The sequence below is a fragment of the Arvicola amphibius genome, chromosome 1 (assembly GCF_903992535.2).
Source record: "Arvicola amphibius chromosome 1, mArvAmp1.2, whole genome shotgun sequence".
Taxonomy (NCBI): domain Eukaryota; kingdom Metazoa; phylum Chordata; class Mammalia; order Rodentia; family Cricetidae; genus Arvicola; species Arvicola amphibius.
Window position 1 is genome coordinate 195,111,022 of NC_052047.1, and position 17,821 is coordinate 195,128,842.

Genomic DNA, 17,821 nt, shown 5'->3' on the forward strand with positions numbered 1-17,821 from the left:
TCAGAGCACTTTGAAATCCTCAGATGAAAGGCATCCCAGAAGCACAAAGTATTATTATTTATTATTAGCCTGAGCCAGAATGGGAGCGCACTCGGCCTGGCACTGTGTCTGGGCTCTGTTGGTCTTTTCTGCACGATGAGCCTTCTTTATTTAAAATCCAAAGCCAAGAAAGTGAGAGAGACTGGGAGCAGGGAGTGCCATGTGCTTATGACAGAGCATGGTGTCACCGGTTGACGATGGGCTGGGCTCGGGCAGGGGCTTACTGATGACACCTTCTTGCCTGATGGGAATGCATTCATGAGCATCAGGACCAAGCTACGTCATGCTTTATACATTTGCTTTTATTTTCCTTGATAATAAACTTAATGATACCCAAGGAATCTGTTTCCTGGGGAGTTAGGTGTGTGCCCGGGTCCCAAGGGCAGGGATAACTTGTTCTCCTCGACAGGGCGGAGTGTTCCTTCTCTGTTTGTGTAGAACTCAGGAGTGGGTCTATAGTCCAGTTCTTTGTGAGATGGTGGCATGCCCAGGCAAGCACCCTGGAGCTCAGGCAGAGTTAGGAGGCACCGTTGGGAATCCGTGGTTCACTCTCCTGTCCATCTCAGGTGGCTTCCATTGGAGTTAAATCCGCCATTTGCTGGAGGGCGTGTCATCTCCCTGGCCATGGAAAGGGGACTTCCAGTGGAGTTAAAGCCATCATTTGCTGGAGGGTTATGTCAACTACTCTGACTGCAGAAAGGGAAGACAGGAAGGAGTTGATTTACCTTCATAATGCCCTGCACCTGTACCCTCCCCTCATTGCCAACTCGCTCATCCGATGGTTGTGCCCTTAACGCTACTGTCCCCTATATAGGAGCTCCAGCATAAACCCCAGTGGCCTGGACTGCCTGTTAGCTCTGTGAGTGTGATCTGTTGCTACCCCAAGACTCACAAGCTGAGGACTGAACAGGGTTTTAGCTCATTCTGCAGAGTTCCTGGCTAGGGATTTATGTAGCAGTACTTTCTCGTCCCATGCCCAGCCCAGGACCTTCTATTCTTTGTCCCTTCTGCAGGGGACATAACCAACAGCATGCAGATACTTGTCTGCCATGAAGCCAAGCTAGCCTCCTGAGAAATTCCCACAGTTCCCTGGGTTTCATTCCTAAGACGCTCCCAAACTGGGTGAGACATGAGCCCTGCTGGTGGGGAATGGTGTTCAGGCAGAGCCTGGGCTGTCTGTGTAATGTCCATGAGCCAGCAGTGGCGGCTTGGCAAAGGGACACTCTGAGACAGGTAGAAACAGACATTATCCTATGATACAGAGGACGAAACAAGAACCGCTTAGCAGTGGAGCAGATGCTGGGCATTCTTGTTCCCTGTTTGTCCCGTGATGTGTTCTTTGTGAGACTTCTGAAGTCACTGAGACGGGGAAGGATTCTGCTTCATCTGGTGGGAGCCTGACTGAGAAGCAGCCAGGGGCCAGCGTGGGGGTTCTCTTTGATTTGGTCCATTGCAGTTGAGCCAAGGGGAAGGCTCTTCTCCCGGACATGGTCTTTCTTGCCAGCAGACTTTCTTCTCCTCCATGGTCAGTGTCGTCCCCGATGGACAGGTGCCTTGTAGGTAGAATCTCCTAAGAAGATATGTATTTATTGGTCTGTTCAAGCATTGTTGCTCTGGTCAGTGTGTTTGAGAGGGCCGCAGAGAGCTGCACAGGGTGATGTTTAGTTAGTCAACATGCAGTTCTGAGGTGCGCATTGCAGAGCAAGCCCAGTGTTGGGTCACTGGACACGAGTCATTCCTGGAGTCTCATCCCAACTGTGGAGGTAACAGACACATTTATGTCATCCGAGGCTGTGAAAATTACATGAGCTCTGCTCAATGTTTTCCCAGTGTCTGCCACACAGAAGGTGTTCGGTGAAGACCGCCTTCTTAAATTCCAAGCTGCCTTTCATAGGTGTGTTGCCTTGTTTTTTGTTGTCTCTTTTTGATAGTTATGCTTCAAGCATGCTGGATTGAGCAGTGAAGTCTGCAGGCTGTTAACCTGTTGGTTTAAAGATGGGTGGAGGACCCCTGAGCTGTTTCTGCAGGCATTCTCACGAGCCCTCTGCTGGAAGGACCCCCTTTGGGGTAGACTGTCCCCTGGGTAGTTCCTGTATACCAAGGCTTGCTGGCATGCTGTGGGTTGCTGGGAAAAGGTACTTGAGCAGGATATGGCTCTAGGAGGCAGCAATGCGAACTGGGAAGTCACTGCAGTCACCAAGTTTGTGACAGGACAAGTAGAGCAGGCTCTGCAGTAGGCACAAGAGTGAGCTACAGCCCAGTAGGTTTCCGGGGCTGGTGAGATGTGGGTCATGGCATCGGAACCGTCTTGGGTACAGCAGCCTTGCAGAGCATTCGTGTACTTGACTCCTCTACCAAGTCACCTTTGTGGAAGGTGACAAGAATGTCATGCACCTCAGACTGTGGACAGACACAATGTGAAGTAAACACATCTTGTGTTAACATTGCAGGGAACCTCTTAACAGGTTCCAAACTGCGGTTCTGGTAGGGTCTGGGGTAAGTAAGGCAATCGTCGATACATACCATCGGTCCTGCTTGTCTCTTGGTGATATGACAGTAAAGGGATGAATCCTAGTTCGTCAGGCCTTTTGGGGAAGCAGGTACAAGTCCTGAGTGGATACTGAACCTCTCGTCTCTGAGCATAGGACTCACTCCTCTGAGGTAGCGTAATGGACCCATTTGGATTTTTTTTTTTTTTTTAGCCAAATTTAAATGTCATTGTTCTTGTTAGCCCTTGTTACTTCTTATGTCCTCTATTATAAGTTAATGGTTTTCAGAAAATCAAACATCATACACAACATGTCTTTCTCAAGCAGACAAAGGCTAGTCTTGAACTCCTGACCCCCCTCCTTCCCAAGTGCTGGGGTTACAGGTATGCTACCATGCCCGTGACAGTTAGCTGTCAAAATAATATCTTAGAAGGACCAAAGAAGCAAGAATTTTCTGTAATCCTACCACCCAGAGGACAGTGTCCAATGGCCACACTTTCCTTTTTAAAGTACTGAACAACAGTTCTTTGTGTATATCGATTTTCAGGCGTGGACGTTGTCACATGGGTGGCCCAGCACATTTGCCTGTGAGTTTCAGCCGGATCTGACTCCGCTCCTTCAGGAAAAGTCAACCATAGCCTGAGTCATTGCTGGTTTTAACTGGGGATAACCCGGGGAAGACCAGTTTCCATTTTGTTGCAAACAGGGCCAGAAACCCTTGTAAGTTTCTTTGTTGTAGACCTTTGAGCTGTTGTTGTGCAGAATTGTCACCCTTGCCCTTCTTTAAGAGCAGGGATGCTAGGTGGTGCTCAGTGGCCGATGGCCGGCTCTGAACGCGCTGGGGAGCTGTGGCCTGGGCGTCGTCTTTTAGAAGTTGGTATGGACAATGTGTTGTTCTCACTAATGAATCGTTGGAGCCTGAAGATAATGAGGTCAGCGAGGTCAAATGTGTCATCTTGTCATTCACGTTAGCATCTGTGTCATCACTTCTGATTGACAGCTGGGGTAGAGCGGGAGGCAGGCGCAGTGGCCTTCGTGCTAAGGGGCAGGCAGGCAGCCGGCTAGGACTCGGTGGGTGCCATCTTGAAGCCTGCAGAAAGCCTCCCTGTCCGTCACTGGGTGTGTGTGGACTCTACTTCAGGCTGTGTGGTGACCTTCCTGCCTGGAAGTCTGCCTGCAGCCCGCCCCCCCCACCCCCCACCTCATTTCCTAGTGTCCCTTCTCAATGCCGCCATCCCTGCTTCAGGCTGGAGGACCAGGTTGACTTTGCCTGAAGCAGCATGTTTTGCCACCAAGACGATGGCAGCAGATTCCAGTTCTACCCGTGGGGACAGCTGTGTTCCCACACTAGTGACAGTGTGAGCTTATGTGGTTCACATGGCTTTCAGTTGCCTCTGCTCCTTTAGTGTCCCCTCCAACCCTTGGGGGCGGGGCATCATTGTCTCTGTTTTATAGATGTGGTGACCAAGACTCTGCTGGTGAGGAGGGCGTGTAGCATAGAGAGGAGAACCCACACTGAGTCCATCCTCAGGCTCTTGCCATTTACTGCCGCTTACCGAGGAGAAATTACTTTATAATTACTAGAGTTCAAGGAGACTGAGTCTCTGCTCACTGCCATATAGCAAGTTGGTTGAGAAACAGCCTTGGCTATCCAGGTCACCTGGAATGAACACACATTTGCTCAGTGTTCGGTGGGACCTAAAAAGATAATTCACGCCTTCACGGGGCCTCGGTGAGAGGAGCCCACACCTGCCCTTAGGACCCTCACATCCAGTCTCAAGACTTTGGGCTACTTGAGCTATCTCCTGCCTGTGTCTGAAATGGTAGGACATCAGGGTGCTCCGTACAGCAAGGCTGCGGATGTCCTAATTCTTCCGCTCCCTTGCTTTGCATTTTCCCACCCCTCAGTTTCCCTTTTGGTTTCTGCCACTTAGAAAATAAACCCAACCCTCCCTTCCCTTCTCTTCCCGACCCCTTTCTATCCGGATCTTCACTCTCTATTCCTGCTTCTTTTCTTCTGACGGAGTCTTCATGTGAGCCCAGACTCACTGAACTCCTGCTTCAGCCTCCCGTGTGTTAGGGTTATAGGACACACACCACCACACCCAGCTCCCTGGGGAATGGATTTCAGATGGCATACTGCCCTGTTGGACGGCAAGAGGAACTAAAAGGTTTATTGACATTATTGCCCAACCCATCAAATGTAGCAAATGTCAGCCTCCTAATGACAGCTGCACCCTAGGAGAGCTGGTTCTTGAGCACTGGCCATGGGATGACGGACAGCTTTTATCCACCATGTGACTGCAGAGGAAATCAAGGCACAGGGGGCTGTTTGTTTAGGAAGTTGCTGGTGGCTGAGAGTCACACGGGAGCCTCCCTGATGTCCCTCTGTAAGCCACACTTCGAGCTACATCCCCACATGGGTACATTCTGGGCATTTCCCCATCGCCCGTGGCTGGATTTTGCATTCCCCATGCTTGGCAACCATTGCCCATGCAGACGAAATCCATGCCAGGCTCTGGATTGAAAGGGGCTGGCATTCTGTTGTGCCCTGGGTGCTAAAATGGTTGACCCTTGTTTTTATTATGCCTTATGGTGTCAAGCCAGGGCAGGGTACCCCATGATTTTTTGAGTTTTTCTTCCCCAATTGTGTACCCTCCTTTAGACAATCTTTCTAATAGCTTGGATTTTCAATCGCATTGAATCTGGAGGAAAGATGGAGAGAAAAGCTTGACCTATGGCCGGGGAGAGGGGTGACAGTTTTCCTTTGCAAGTTTTCTTTCCTTTCCCCTTTTTTGTTACTTGCACATTGCGGAACCTCTCTGGGTTGATGAGTTGGTGTGGTTTCTGCATGGCCATGAGCAGCTGCTGCTGTGTTGAGCCCAATGCACCGTGAGCCAGCTCGTGCCCCCGTGTGCCCACTTGTGCCCTGGGTACTTGCTGTGTGCGGAGCGTGTTGGACACGAGTCAGAGCACAGATGGTTTTGCAAGCATTTGTACCACATCTCTAAGTGTTCAGGACGGTTGCGGAAAGAGAGACAGCAAGAAAATGGGAGTGCTGCGCCTGCAGCTGAACTTGGGGTACCTGGGAATCACCCAAACAGACAAAGAGGAGCATCCCGCTTAATCAGAAATCTGGGTGGATGAGCGGATATGGCACGGGGCTGAAAGAGCTGGAGGCTAGAATGTGTTTGATACTTTTTTTTTTAAACCAGGGAAGTGTTCTGTCCCCTTGGGGCACTGTGCAGTGTATCTGTCTGGTACTTACTGCTTAGGTGATTGAGCATCTTGCAGTGGCTCAAGGGATTTTCGGATGATGCTGATTATATTAATTGAGATATAATAGCGAGCTAATAATATAATAGCTGGCATTTGTGGAGCACTCACCAGGCACCAGACCCCTTGCCAAGCCTTTGATTTCTACAAGATCCCCCAGAGATGGCTGCTTGTTTGTGTTCTCATTCTCCTGACAAGGAAGCCTCTGCTTACCTGCCTTTGGATGGTCCCCTCAGTGGCCTTTCTTAAAGAATCCAGCTCTTTCTAATGGCAGCATTAGCGACTCAGTCAGTGTTTCTCGTGAGTGGATGGAATCGGGCGATATGGGTCGAACCTGCCTCTGAGTGCCTGCGAGCTCCTGGATTCGTTCTTGAGCTTTAGGTACTGTTCCTAACAGTGGGCCCAATTAATCCAGTTGCAGAAGGTGGGGATGGCTCAGTGGTGCAGGAGCAAAGAGACACAGCAGTGGCAGGGACTGGACTCCTGGGGTGTTCTGGGCACACAGGTGTTAAGGCAGCGCATACATAAATTGCCATTGAGAAGAATTTGCTGAGCCAGCACTTCTCTCGGCCGCTGTCAGTGTGACAGTCTCTGTGCTGTGTCTGCAGTAGGTCACTCTACAGGTCCGTTAGATTGGGTGATGCTAACTCACTTGTAGCCCAGTAGGCACTGGGCAGTACTTGCCAGTTCTACAGCTGGGACTTCATTAAACTTCATAACCCAAGTGGTGCTGCTGCCTCCACTCGGGTGACTGGGGAACTTTAGACAATTGGTGTTGAATTCTCAAGGCCAAACTCATTTCTGAGCCTAAGGAGAGAAGGCGAGATCTGTTTGAAACAGTGGAAGGAATAATTTCTGACCTGCCCATTTGCATGTGGGCAGGAAGGCTGGATTGCCAGTTAGTTGGTGAATCGGGCACACACCTGGGCAGCCTGGCATCTGGGCACAGTCTATGTGCATATCAAATGAATATTTCCTCCCAGTGATGAGATCGTGTGTTGATGAACTTATATGTGTAAGCCTAGCTCATGCCCCATGGAGCCTAGCTGGTGGGTCGGCTGCTCTTCCCTGACTCAGTTTCCTGGCAAGAGAGGCACCCACACTGTTATCCTCACGTTACAGGCGAGGGTTCAGAGGCTGATAGAGGTAAAGGTGTATGTCCAGGGCCTTGGAGTTACCAACCAGGAGCCCAGACTTCCACCGAGCCCTCAAACCCCTGGGCCTGCATGGGCTGTCATTCTGTGTCATCCAGGACAGTATTAGGGAGGCAAACCCTGTCCTCCTGACCCTGCTCCATTCCTCAGCGCTGGAGGTGGAACCCAGGGCCTCATGCAGGCTAAGCAAGCCTTCTATCATTGCTGTGGTGTAGCCTCCATGCTGGAGAAATTTTAACTTAGATGTTTTTATTCGGCCTGATCCTTCTAGAACCTTATGCCAGTCAGCTCCATGATGGAGAGAGAAGGTAGATCTTAGGCCAAGTCCTCTTTGGCCTGAGTCCCCCTCTCTGTCTTTGTCTGCTGGATTCCTGGGAGTTCTGGAAGTGCATGGGATCAGGTTCTATGGTCATGAATGATTGGGATCACAAACGAACCAAAGCCTGGAAAATTCTCTTGCTACAAATAGTGAAGACCCCAGGAGAGAGGCAGAACCAGTCTTGGTGCTGCTGGACTTGAGTCTGCCTGTCCGGAGGACATGCTGGTCAGCTAAGTGGTTAACTTCTGATGGCTACTGCTCCTTCTCCAGCTAGGTTCTGAACCCTAAAGGAAAAGAAAAAGTTCATCTAAAGAGGCCATGTGTCCCCAAGAGCAGAGAGTGGTCAGCCCCTACCTGAACATGAGAGCATGAAGCTGGGACTCTGGATCTGGTTCCAAGTTCCTAGCTGGACCTAGGGCCAGCTCTTCTTCGTCTTCGGCTGGGTTTGTTCTCTGGGGAGGCAGGCGTGTGATGTGTGTTCCTTGTTGATCATGTGTCAAGGAGCTTGCTGTCAGCCATGTGCTGCCCCCTCTTTGAAAGTCACACTTCGAGCAGCTCCTGTGATCCTTATCTCCTTATCGCCTCCTTTGATTATAAGATCCATTGTTCTGCCCTTTGCTCCCCACCGTATACTGGCCCGGCTGTGTATACAATTAAAAAATTCTCAACAACCCTGTGTGTCTGAAGTGCCCGGAATCTCCCAGTGTTTCAGAGGCGACTTGGAAGTGAGCAGAACTGTATTTCCTTTCCCCAATGAGCTTATTGTGCTCGAAATATCTCCTGCTAGTTTGTGAAGGGAAGCCACAGGCCGGGGCCCCAAGGGCACTTCTGAATGCAGCCTGCAACCCTGTCCCTTTCTCTGCCCCATTACCCCATTAAGCCCGCCCCCAGATGCTCAGTCACCCCTGGGGCATAGCCCTACTTCCTAGGCATGGAGTGTTAGCCTACACAGAGCAGCTGGGTGGGGGCTCATCCTTGTGGACTGATAGGAAGGAATTTGGGGTGACTGGAATCGGGGCAGTCTGACTGTAGGCAGATAGAAATGTGTGGGCAGAGAGAACCATCCTGAGCCGTGTCTGGGGACAGAAAGCCGGCCTTCATCCTTGACTGTGCCCGGTGGACAATTGAGACATTCAGTGTGCCTGGGAGAGCAGAGCGGGTCAGGATGGCCTAGCTGACCTGGTAGACCTCCCAGATGAAGCTCGCAGGAGAAGCAAATAGAGCTGGGGATTACTAACCAGGGGAACAACTGGGCCAGAGTCCTGGGAGAGAATGTTTATTTCCTTGCTCTCTAGGAGGGATTTGGAAAGCGCAGTAATCCTGGGTTAGGAGTAATTTGTTACAGCAAGATGATACTTGAGTGGCAGGCTGCTCTGGCTGAGGCAGCAGAGATGAGCAGGCGGGGGTCGGGGGCCCGCCGAAGGTCAGACATCTCTACCCAGACCCAGAGCTCTTTCTTCCCAGTGCAAAATTAACCAGAGGTGCTGCTGACCCCAGGCTCCCTGGGTGTAGGGTTAGGAAGCATCCTAGCTACAAGCCTGTCACAGTTAGAAACCGACAATAAAAGTTGGGAAGGGGAGACCTCTTTGGAGCCACTGACCCCTTTCAGATGTGACAAGGGGAAAAAGTGCAAGGAGAATACATTTCGGGCTGTGATTTCAGCTGGAATTGGAAGCTGGGGCCCGGTTGCCTTGTATTTGTTTCCTGTGCGGGCTGGCCCAAGTGAGTCACTTCTTTCTCCTACTGCCAGTTGGGGGCTGTCTTCTGTCATGCTGGATGGGGGAATTATGGTATGGGGAACGAGACTCTACTTGGGGAAGTTTGAACCTTGAGTGCCCCAAGACACAGAAATAAAGGAATTAAGAAAAGTTTTGATTAAAAAAATCAGCAGCAACTGAATGATTCAAAATTTAAAATCTTCTCAGAAGAGCAAGCCCCCATCACTCAGTCAGTCCCTCAGCCTCTCAGGTCCCTTGTCCCCTTGAGAGACCTGTCGTTTTAAATCCCCTGAATACTTGGAAGAAAAAAATTCTAAATATTATCTGTCTCCCACTGTGTAATTCCCCCCCCCCCTTTTTTCATTTCTGTGGTTTATCTTTTTAAGTTTTTTATTTTTGTTTTTCAATTTTTGCATGGATTGATCGACTGTGTGCATACCCACCATGATGTGGATTGATTGACTATGTGCATACCCACCATGATGCGTGTGTAGACAGCTGTCGAGACAGGTCTCACTTTCCGTGTGTGTCCTGGGGTCAAACCCAGGTGGTCAGGCGTGGTGGCAGTGTTTCAATCCACAGGGCCATCTTGCCGGCCCATTGTGTCTGGGTGGAAGCTGGTGCGTGTCTGATAGACACTTGGTCTGTTGACATGGCCATTTCTCCAGGCATTTCCTGTGTGCCCTTCTGCCGTGTGCTCTTCCGCCTTGCTCCTCCATTTCTTCCCAACAGCACCTTTCATTCAGGGCAGACTGTGCCCTGTGGCTCTTGTTTTTGCGATTCTCCTCCCCAAAGACCCAGCTGACCAGCTTCCCCTTTCTCCGACCCATCATTGTTATGGTGTGGCTTGGCCCGGGAGCATGTTCTCCCCTCCCCTCTGTGTCTCCTGACTGTGGTGATGAGACAGCCATCAAACCACCGGGCACCTTCTCTTAAAACAGCTACTTTAAATTGAGATATTATTCCCATACTTTAAAATGTATCTATTTAAAGCCCACGGCCAGGGTTGGTCAGATGGTTAAGCAGTCAAGAGCCACTGCTGCCCTTGTGGGAGACCAGAGTTTGATTCCTACCACCTGTGACAGATGGCTCACAACCACCTATAACTCAGATCCTGGGAATCAGGTGCCCTCTTCTGGACTCTGTGGATGCCTTCATACACCTGCATACACACACACACACACACACACACACACAGAGAGAGAGAGAGAGAGAGAGAGAGAGAGAGAGAGAGAGAGAGAGAGAGAGAGAGAGAGAGAGAGAGAGAGAGACTATAAATCTTAAAAAAGTAGAAGACACAATTCATTGGTTTTTAGAATGCTCACAGGGTCACTGGTACTCTATTTCTGGGAGATTTGATCCTTTATAAAGAATGCCCATTTTCCCTAGCTGGCATTTCCCCACCCCTTTCTCCTCAGCTCCTGTGTGTTTTATGTAAATGGAAGAATACATGTGTGTTGCTCCCTCCCCTCTCCCCCACCTTTTTGTCTGCCTACTTTAGAATAGCATAGTATCCAGGAGCACCCAGGGTGTAGCATGCATCAATATGCTGACTTTCTCATTGGATGATATTCTGTTTTGTGAGCGTAGCACACTTCAGTTATCTGGTTTTAGTATTCTACAGACTGAAAAGCGTGGTGCCTTTTAGTTCAGGACAGCCAGCCCACCACTTAGCTCCTAGCAGTGCCCATGTTTGCTCCCTAGACTTCTCTGTGTCTTCCTGTGGATTTTTCTGTCTGCAGATGGCCTGTGTCTCTCTTGGCATGTTGTGGAGGCACAGGTGGTAAGTCAGACGTTCCAATTAACTGTTTTTGGCCTTTCTATAAAATAAAAACTGTGGTGGCTGCAATTGGTTGATTTTAAAATGAGACATTGTAAGTGTTTTCTGCCTAAAGGTGACCCTTCTCTGGTCTGCCTGTTCATGGGAGGTTCCTGCAGGGGCTCGCAGGCAAGAGGTCAGTTAATCAGTGGTTAGGCGCCTCAGGAAATGACCTGTGTGGCTCTGGCTGGAGGCTGGAGATAATGACCTGGGAGAGCTCATGTCCTCTAAGCTGGGTCAGGGATTTGGGTACTTGAAACATTGACTTAACATTCACGGCTCTATTCTCTGGTTGGAGCTTGGTGGGCATAGACACCTGGTAGAAGAGCAGGGAAGGCAGAGGGGAACTAGGAGATGAGAGCCTGGATGGATCAGAGAAGGTTGTGGCCTGAAGCCCTGTGTCCGTGTCTGCCATGGGACCGCCTTATGTCTTGTAGTAAGCTGGGTCCCATCTGGCTGGCCTGAGTTTCCTTTACAAATGCTAGTTAATTCTACATCCGCTTCCCCTTTATTTCGTAGGGTTAGTCTTGATGTAGCGGTCACTGCCGAGGTATCTCAGCGGTGAGTATTGCTGAGAACGGTTCTATTCCTGTGATGGAAGCCAACCGCAGGATTTCATTTACCGTGTTTAAAATGAATGACACACGAAAACAAAGCTGGGCCCTAGCATCTGCACGTAGCTTTTTCTCTTGGTCATTTTCTGTGAGAAGTGGTACGGTGCTTTTAAGAGAAACTCCTTGAGCTTCCGCTGTGTCAGGTTTTATTACATAATGAACAAAGCCAAAGCCAAGACCCCACCAAATGCTATCATCTCACCAGCCCTCGTGGCTCTCTATTCCTTGGTTGACTTTGCAGAACATTCAGCTTCAGGCTGGGGTTACCTCTCCTTGTTGCGTCCAGAGTATGTGCTCATCATGCTGAATCCCAAACTGGAAACCACAGATGTCTGCATCTCATCATGCTTTACAGACAATAAGACCTTTAAAGATAGAACCACCGTGGATTGTCTGCAAAAGGTCCAGATCTGGGGTTTGTAATCGCCTGTACCACCGGTTCTCAATCTGTGGGTCTTGACTCCTCGACATATCACATAGTTACATTACAATTCATAACGGTAGCAGAGTTAGTTATGAAGTAGCGACAAAGTAATTTTATGGTTGAGAGTTACAAGTTCCGCAAATGGGGAACTGTGTTAAAGGGTAGAAGCATCAGGAGGGTGAGAACCTGTCCTGTACCTTCTGCCGTGGAAACTGTGGAAGCACTGGCCTAACAGGCCTTACAGTGACAGCCTAGAAGGCTCCGAAGGGACTTCTGGAACGTTCCATGTATTTTCAGTGTTAGTATAGTTGATGGATGTTTACTTTTTGATGTAGACAGAACATTGTATACACTTAATTTTATTACAGCTTTTCACATTTATACCATTGTGGATAAGTTGATGTCTTGCTTACCAGGAAAAACCCTGCTTCTTCATAGGGGATGGGCTGGATTGTTTTCTTTCCCATTCCCAAGAAACAAAGAAGGGTCAGAAAGGTTCAGCCGGGTCTACTCTTGAGGAGTGTGTGTGTCTGTGTGAGCTATGTGTGCCTGTGTATGAGTGTGTGTGTCTGTGTGGGCATGTGTGAGTGTCTCTGTGTGTGTTCTTCCTTACAGCCTGACCTCCTGAAGAGACCCAGAGATGATTGCTATTGAGAAGGTACTCCAACAGCCTGTTTGCTTATTTCTGATAACTTTCTTCTTTGAGCTAAGTGGCTTCTGGTGGTGTTTTCTTTAGTAAGGTTTGGCACGTAGTCTCCTCTCTTTCTGTCCTGTGTTGCCTATTGGCAGGGGAGTCAGCATCTGGCCCATGCTGCTTTGAGGGGAGGACTTCATGATTTTGGACATGGTGGACCATGGGTGACCCTTCCCTCCCTTTGGGACGTGTCTGACATTTCATTAGAAACAAGACTTTTACAGCTTTCTGGTACCAGTGCACTCGGAGATCTTGTCAGTGGGGATCCATTGAGGATCCAGACTCATTAGATTTCATGAGAAATAGATTTTCCTAGTCAGAATCGGCTTGAGTTGAAAACAGACGGCTGTCACTTGTTTTTTTTTGCTAATTATCTGGGCTGACTGCTGACTCTGGACCTCTATTTTCTGGAAGAGGCAGGTTTCACTTTCCTTATCTTGTGTGTGCTTCTGTGTCTGTGTGTGAAGTGCCCATGGAGGGTGGCAGGAAGTCACACTCGGGGTTTGTTCCTCAGGACCCATCCACCTTCCTTTTTTTAGACACGGTCTCTTACTAGCCTAGAATTTACTACATAGGCCAGGCTGGTTGGTCCACGAGCCGCGGGGATCCGATGCCTCCCTCCTCGCATGGGATTGTAAGTGCTTGTCACCATGCTGTGCCTGCTATTCTAGCTCCTGGCAGCGAATCCAGGTCCTTGTGTTTGCAAAGCTGCCAGTTTACCAGATGGAGCCACCTCCCTAACCCCGAGCTTCACTTTCCCTGAACAAAGCATTTCCTCACTGTCCCCCTAACCACCTCAAACATTGTCTTTTGTGCGAGCTCGTGACTGTTGGCATCTGTTGATCTGTTGGTGGAGAGCAGAGGAGTGGGCACCATGAGACCTTCATTCCAACCTTGTCTTAAGGGAAAGTTCTGGAAACAGGAAGTAGACAGTTGCTCTCAGAGCACTGAGATCATTTCTCTGTGCCCTGAGGACAGCCCACCTGCTGCTCTCTTGGGGATGATCTGATCTGATGTTACATGATACACTGCCTCTGGGGAGTGATGAACCCTTCCCAGTCAGAACTGCTCAGTGATTTCTAGAACTTCCATCTTGACAGTAGAGGTAGGTGACAGCTTTGGAATGGTGGTCTGTGTGTGACTACGTGCCTTGGACAGAGGTCAGATTTTTGCTGTTGTTTTGTTTTGTTTGACAGAGGCTCTCATTATGTACCCCTAGCTCTACTGGAGCTTGCTGTGTAGACCAGACAGGCCTCGGATTCCCGACGTCCACCTGCAATTCAAGGTGTGAGCCACACACAGCATCCAGCACAGCTTCTTTTATAATCCTTAAAACATGAGCCTGCCTGTGACATCTTATTCTAAAATGTTGCCTTTGAGCCATGGGACACGCTTTCTTAAATGACTGTATTTGAATGTCCAGACCAGTGCCAATGTAGATCACAATTGGCTTGAAAGTAAGGAATAACACTGCTTTAATTAGTGGATTAATTTCTTATTTTTTAGTTTTATTATTTATAAATAATTCAAGAAATCAAGAGAAGCCTTCTAGAGGCCTGGTATCCATGTTGTGTGGCTCAGATTCCAGTGGTCTGAGGTGCTTCTTCTGACCTCCATGCCTGAACTCGTGTGCCCTTATCTCCCACAGACTCACACATAGGCGTACAATTAAAAAAATAAAATGAATCTAAAAAGAAAAAAAGCATGAGAAGAATAGTATCCCTAGGTACAGAAAGTTCAGATACCAGTGTTCTTTAAATACAGTTTATTGGAGTGCATGGGCCATAACATGCATAACATAATATAACCTAACACAACGTAACATAGCACAACATAACACAATACAACACAACACAACGCAACGCAACATAACATAACACAACCTAATGTAAAACATCCATGGATGTTTACCTAACGTAAAACAGCCTGGAGCTGCTTTCAAGTTACAATGTTGAGTATGGTCATGGACCACAGAGCCTGAGATAGTCACTATCTGACGAGCCCCGCCCTGAATAAATAAGGGGGTGGGGACAGTCTCTGCTCACCTGTACATCTGTGGGACGGGTAAATGAAAGGAAGTGCTGGGAAGCCTTGCTGGTGTTTAGCTAAGGATGTGAACATCCCGGCAGCTTTGTCATCTTTGTCATTGTGCTTTGAGTCCTTCTGTTTGTTTAGGAACGTGCACCCGGGCCCCAGCAGCAGCTATGAAGGAGCAGGTTCCGACGGTGGGGTCCTGGAGGATGCGGGTGACCTGTGGGGGCAGACTCTGGCCGCCTGCTCCAATGAGGGGCTGGCGGCTCTGAAAGAGTCTGTTTGGAAGCTCTTCCCCATCAGCTTCTGGATTTTTCATATTTTACGTATTTTCTCTCTCTCTCTCTCTCTCTCTCTCTCTCTCTCTCTCTCTCTCTCTGTGTGTGTGTATGGAGATTATCAGTGAACTTGAAGTGTCTACTTCAACCACTATCCATATTGTTGTTGTTATTTTGAGACAGGATGTCAGACTGAACTTGGGGTTCCAGAATTTGGTTAGACTGTCCGGCCACTGTGACCCAGGGGAGGGGGTGTCCTTCTTCCCCTACCTCTCCGCACTGCTTTTACAGGTGCATCCTGGGTCTGAACTCAAGTCTTCACGCTTGCGTGGCAAGCGCATTACTGACCGAGTCATCTCCCTGGCTCTTCCTTTTAGTTGACGAGTCAGCAGAATTTTGAGCTCTGACTCCTTTCAGACCCTTGGCACTGTATGTATCCCGTGAGCCTTTGCCCACAGGTCCACCCTTGGCATTGTATGTATCCCGTGAGCCTTTGCCCACAGGTCCACCCTTGGCATTGTATGTATCCCGTGAGCCTTTGCCCACAGGTTCTAAACTTAGGCTTCAGTTCCTAGAGCCACAGCATAAAACATGATTTGGAGGAGGGCCTAATGGGGCAAAATCAGAACATTATCATTAAACAAAAGATGAAATGCTTAAGCCAAGATGGCCTTATTAGTATTATTATTATCTTTTGACCAAATGAAAGCTGAGCAGAACTGTTTCAACAGTTCTCAACGTAAGAATTCCCTCAGCCCCGTTTGATTGCCGTTTGTTGAAAAGTTTAATGTTTTTGTAGGCAATTCATAATTTCCATGTGGAGCAGCTCGAGAGGAAGCGAGCAGGAGCCTAGTGTTGTTCTTAGACTAGAATGGTGGAGATATTTTCCCCCCGAAGGATATAAACCTGCAGCTGAGCTTGGACAAGAGAGATGGTCCAGCTCTTCTGTGAGTCCCCATTGAATGTCTTCCTTTAGGAGAGCAGAATAGAATTTCTCACGGCTTAATGTCTCCAGGAAGGAAGAGATTTTCCTTTAGGCTGTAATTGTACCTAATTTCCTTCTTCTTCCCTTTATGTATTTATTTTCCCTATTAATCAGATGAAGGAACTGAGGAGCATCACTTTGGGAAGAAGTTAATGTCTTCCTTTAAAATAAAAATCCCAACATAAATGTTTGCTTTCCAAAAGGAACCCCGCCATCCAGCATGCTGGTTAAGACTCTAGGAGTGAGCGTGGATTTGTGGGTGCCTGGCTGCTCAGTGGTATCAAGTTGCGCCCAAAAGGAGCATTGGAGGCTGTCACTGAGGCGTCCCTGCCAGCCGGCAGGGCTGGGGGCTGTCCACCACCATCTGGATTTGGTTAACTCTCTCTGGGCAGCAGGGGTGACTCTCATTTCCTCCAACCAGTAATGTTATATAGGCAGTGGGCCTGAGCTGCCCTGACATAATTGAAAATTATGTGTATTGTAGGCTCAGAGTGCTGAAATGTAGGCCCATAAAAATATGTGGTGCAGGTAGCCTATGGAGATTGGAACACAATGAAGCTTTTATGTGCGCTAAGAATTAGAAGTCTCCGTGTTGATAGTGCATTCTGAGTGTGACAGTTCTTGCGTGGGTTCCTCAGGGCTAGCCTGTTACCTTAAACCAAGCCTACATGTTCTAATTCAACAGAGCTGGCATCAGGATGCAATCAGATCTCCTTTACAGATGGTCAGACATGAAAGTGTCTCCACTCATCAAACCTTCCCGTCGGAGAGTAGCGGGAGGTATGGGTGTGTCTGTTCGGCTTTGCAGTTTCTTCTGTGGGTTCTTGTGAGGTGGAGAGGTAGTACTGGCCAGAGTTCATTTTTGGTTGGCCTCAAGGAAATGACTCTATTGAGTGGTTTTGACCGAGGTAGCCCCTGTAGTTATGTGGCAAGTGTGAATGGGAAGAAGCCAGGGTGAGACAGGGCAGAATAGCTTCCCAGAGCCTCTTGGCTCAGAGTCAGGACTGAGGATACCTTGGGAATTCTGTCTTCAGTGGTTTTAAACTTAGGGTTATCCTGGCTCCAGTTTGGAAGTGGTTTGGCTGTAAAGATGAATGAGAGGGTCTTGTTAGGATTCAGTGCCTGGAATCCTAATTTCTTTCAATATTCGGGCAGATCTATTTTTCCGTCACAGATATGGCAACCCCTTCGATTAGTAAAAGGCAGCTAGAGATCAGTAGAAACAGCTTTGGTGGAAGATCTTGTCAGGCTAAAACTTTACCAGAGAGGGTTTTTGGTAAAAGTTTCCTAAGCTGTAGAAGATGAACCCACCATGCGTGGATCTGAGGAGAAGCAGACAGGTACTTGTGTAGGCAGCTGTTGGGCTCTGATCACCCCGCCTTAGGTGTAACCACGTTTGGTTTTAGTTTGCCAAACAGGCATGTCTCTGAGCAACACGCGCTTGTTTTCAGATACCTTTGACCTCTCTGTTCCCACATGGAGTCTGAGCAAAGTTTCTTCCTGGACGGTCCTTTGCTGTTTTTTCTTTCTACGGAAATCCTAAAGACATAGTCACATCTACTTGGTATAGTAGTTTGTCCGAAACTCTACCATCATTCTTGGCATTACCTGGGTATGGCTGCCCATATTCTGCTTTGAGCTAGCGGTATGTGTGCTAGCTGCTTCGTCAGTATGCACTTCCCAAGGGAAGCCTCTTCTTCTCAGCAGGGTGAACAGACACAAGGCAACTTTCCTTAGTGTTCTGGAACTGAGTAGGTAAAGGAACGTGCCACCAAGCCTCATGACGTGAGCTTGATCCTTAGAACTCTCATGGTGGAAGGAGAGAATGGACTGCCGCGAGTTGTTCTCTGAGCCCCGCCTGTGACCCACGACACCCCCTCCACATGCATTCATTTCTATAAAATGAATATTAAGACTAGTCATTTTGCTTCAAATCTCTGGAACAATAAAGTCTGCTCTTCATGTGCCCTCTAAGCAATAC

At 48.7% G+C, this 17,821-nt stretch overlaps 1 protein-coding gene across 3 annotated transcripts in view; it reads left to right on the forward strand.

Annotated features, from left to right (window-relative positions):
• The window catches only part of Tcf7l2 (transcription factor 7 like 2), a 188,196-nt gene that overhangs the window by 54,993 nt on the left and 115,382 nt on the right, over positions 1 to 17,821 (forward strand). The gene's annotated exons all lie outside the window — the stretch shown is intronic.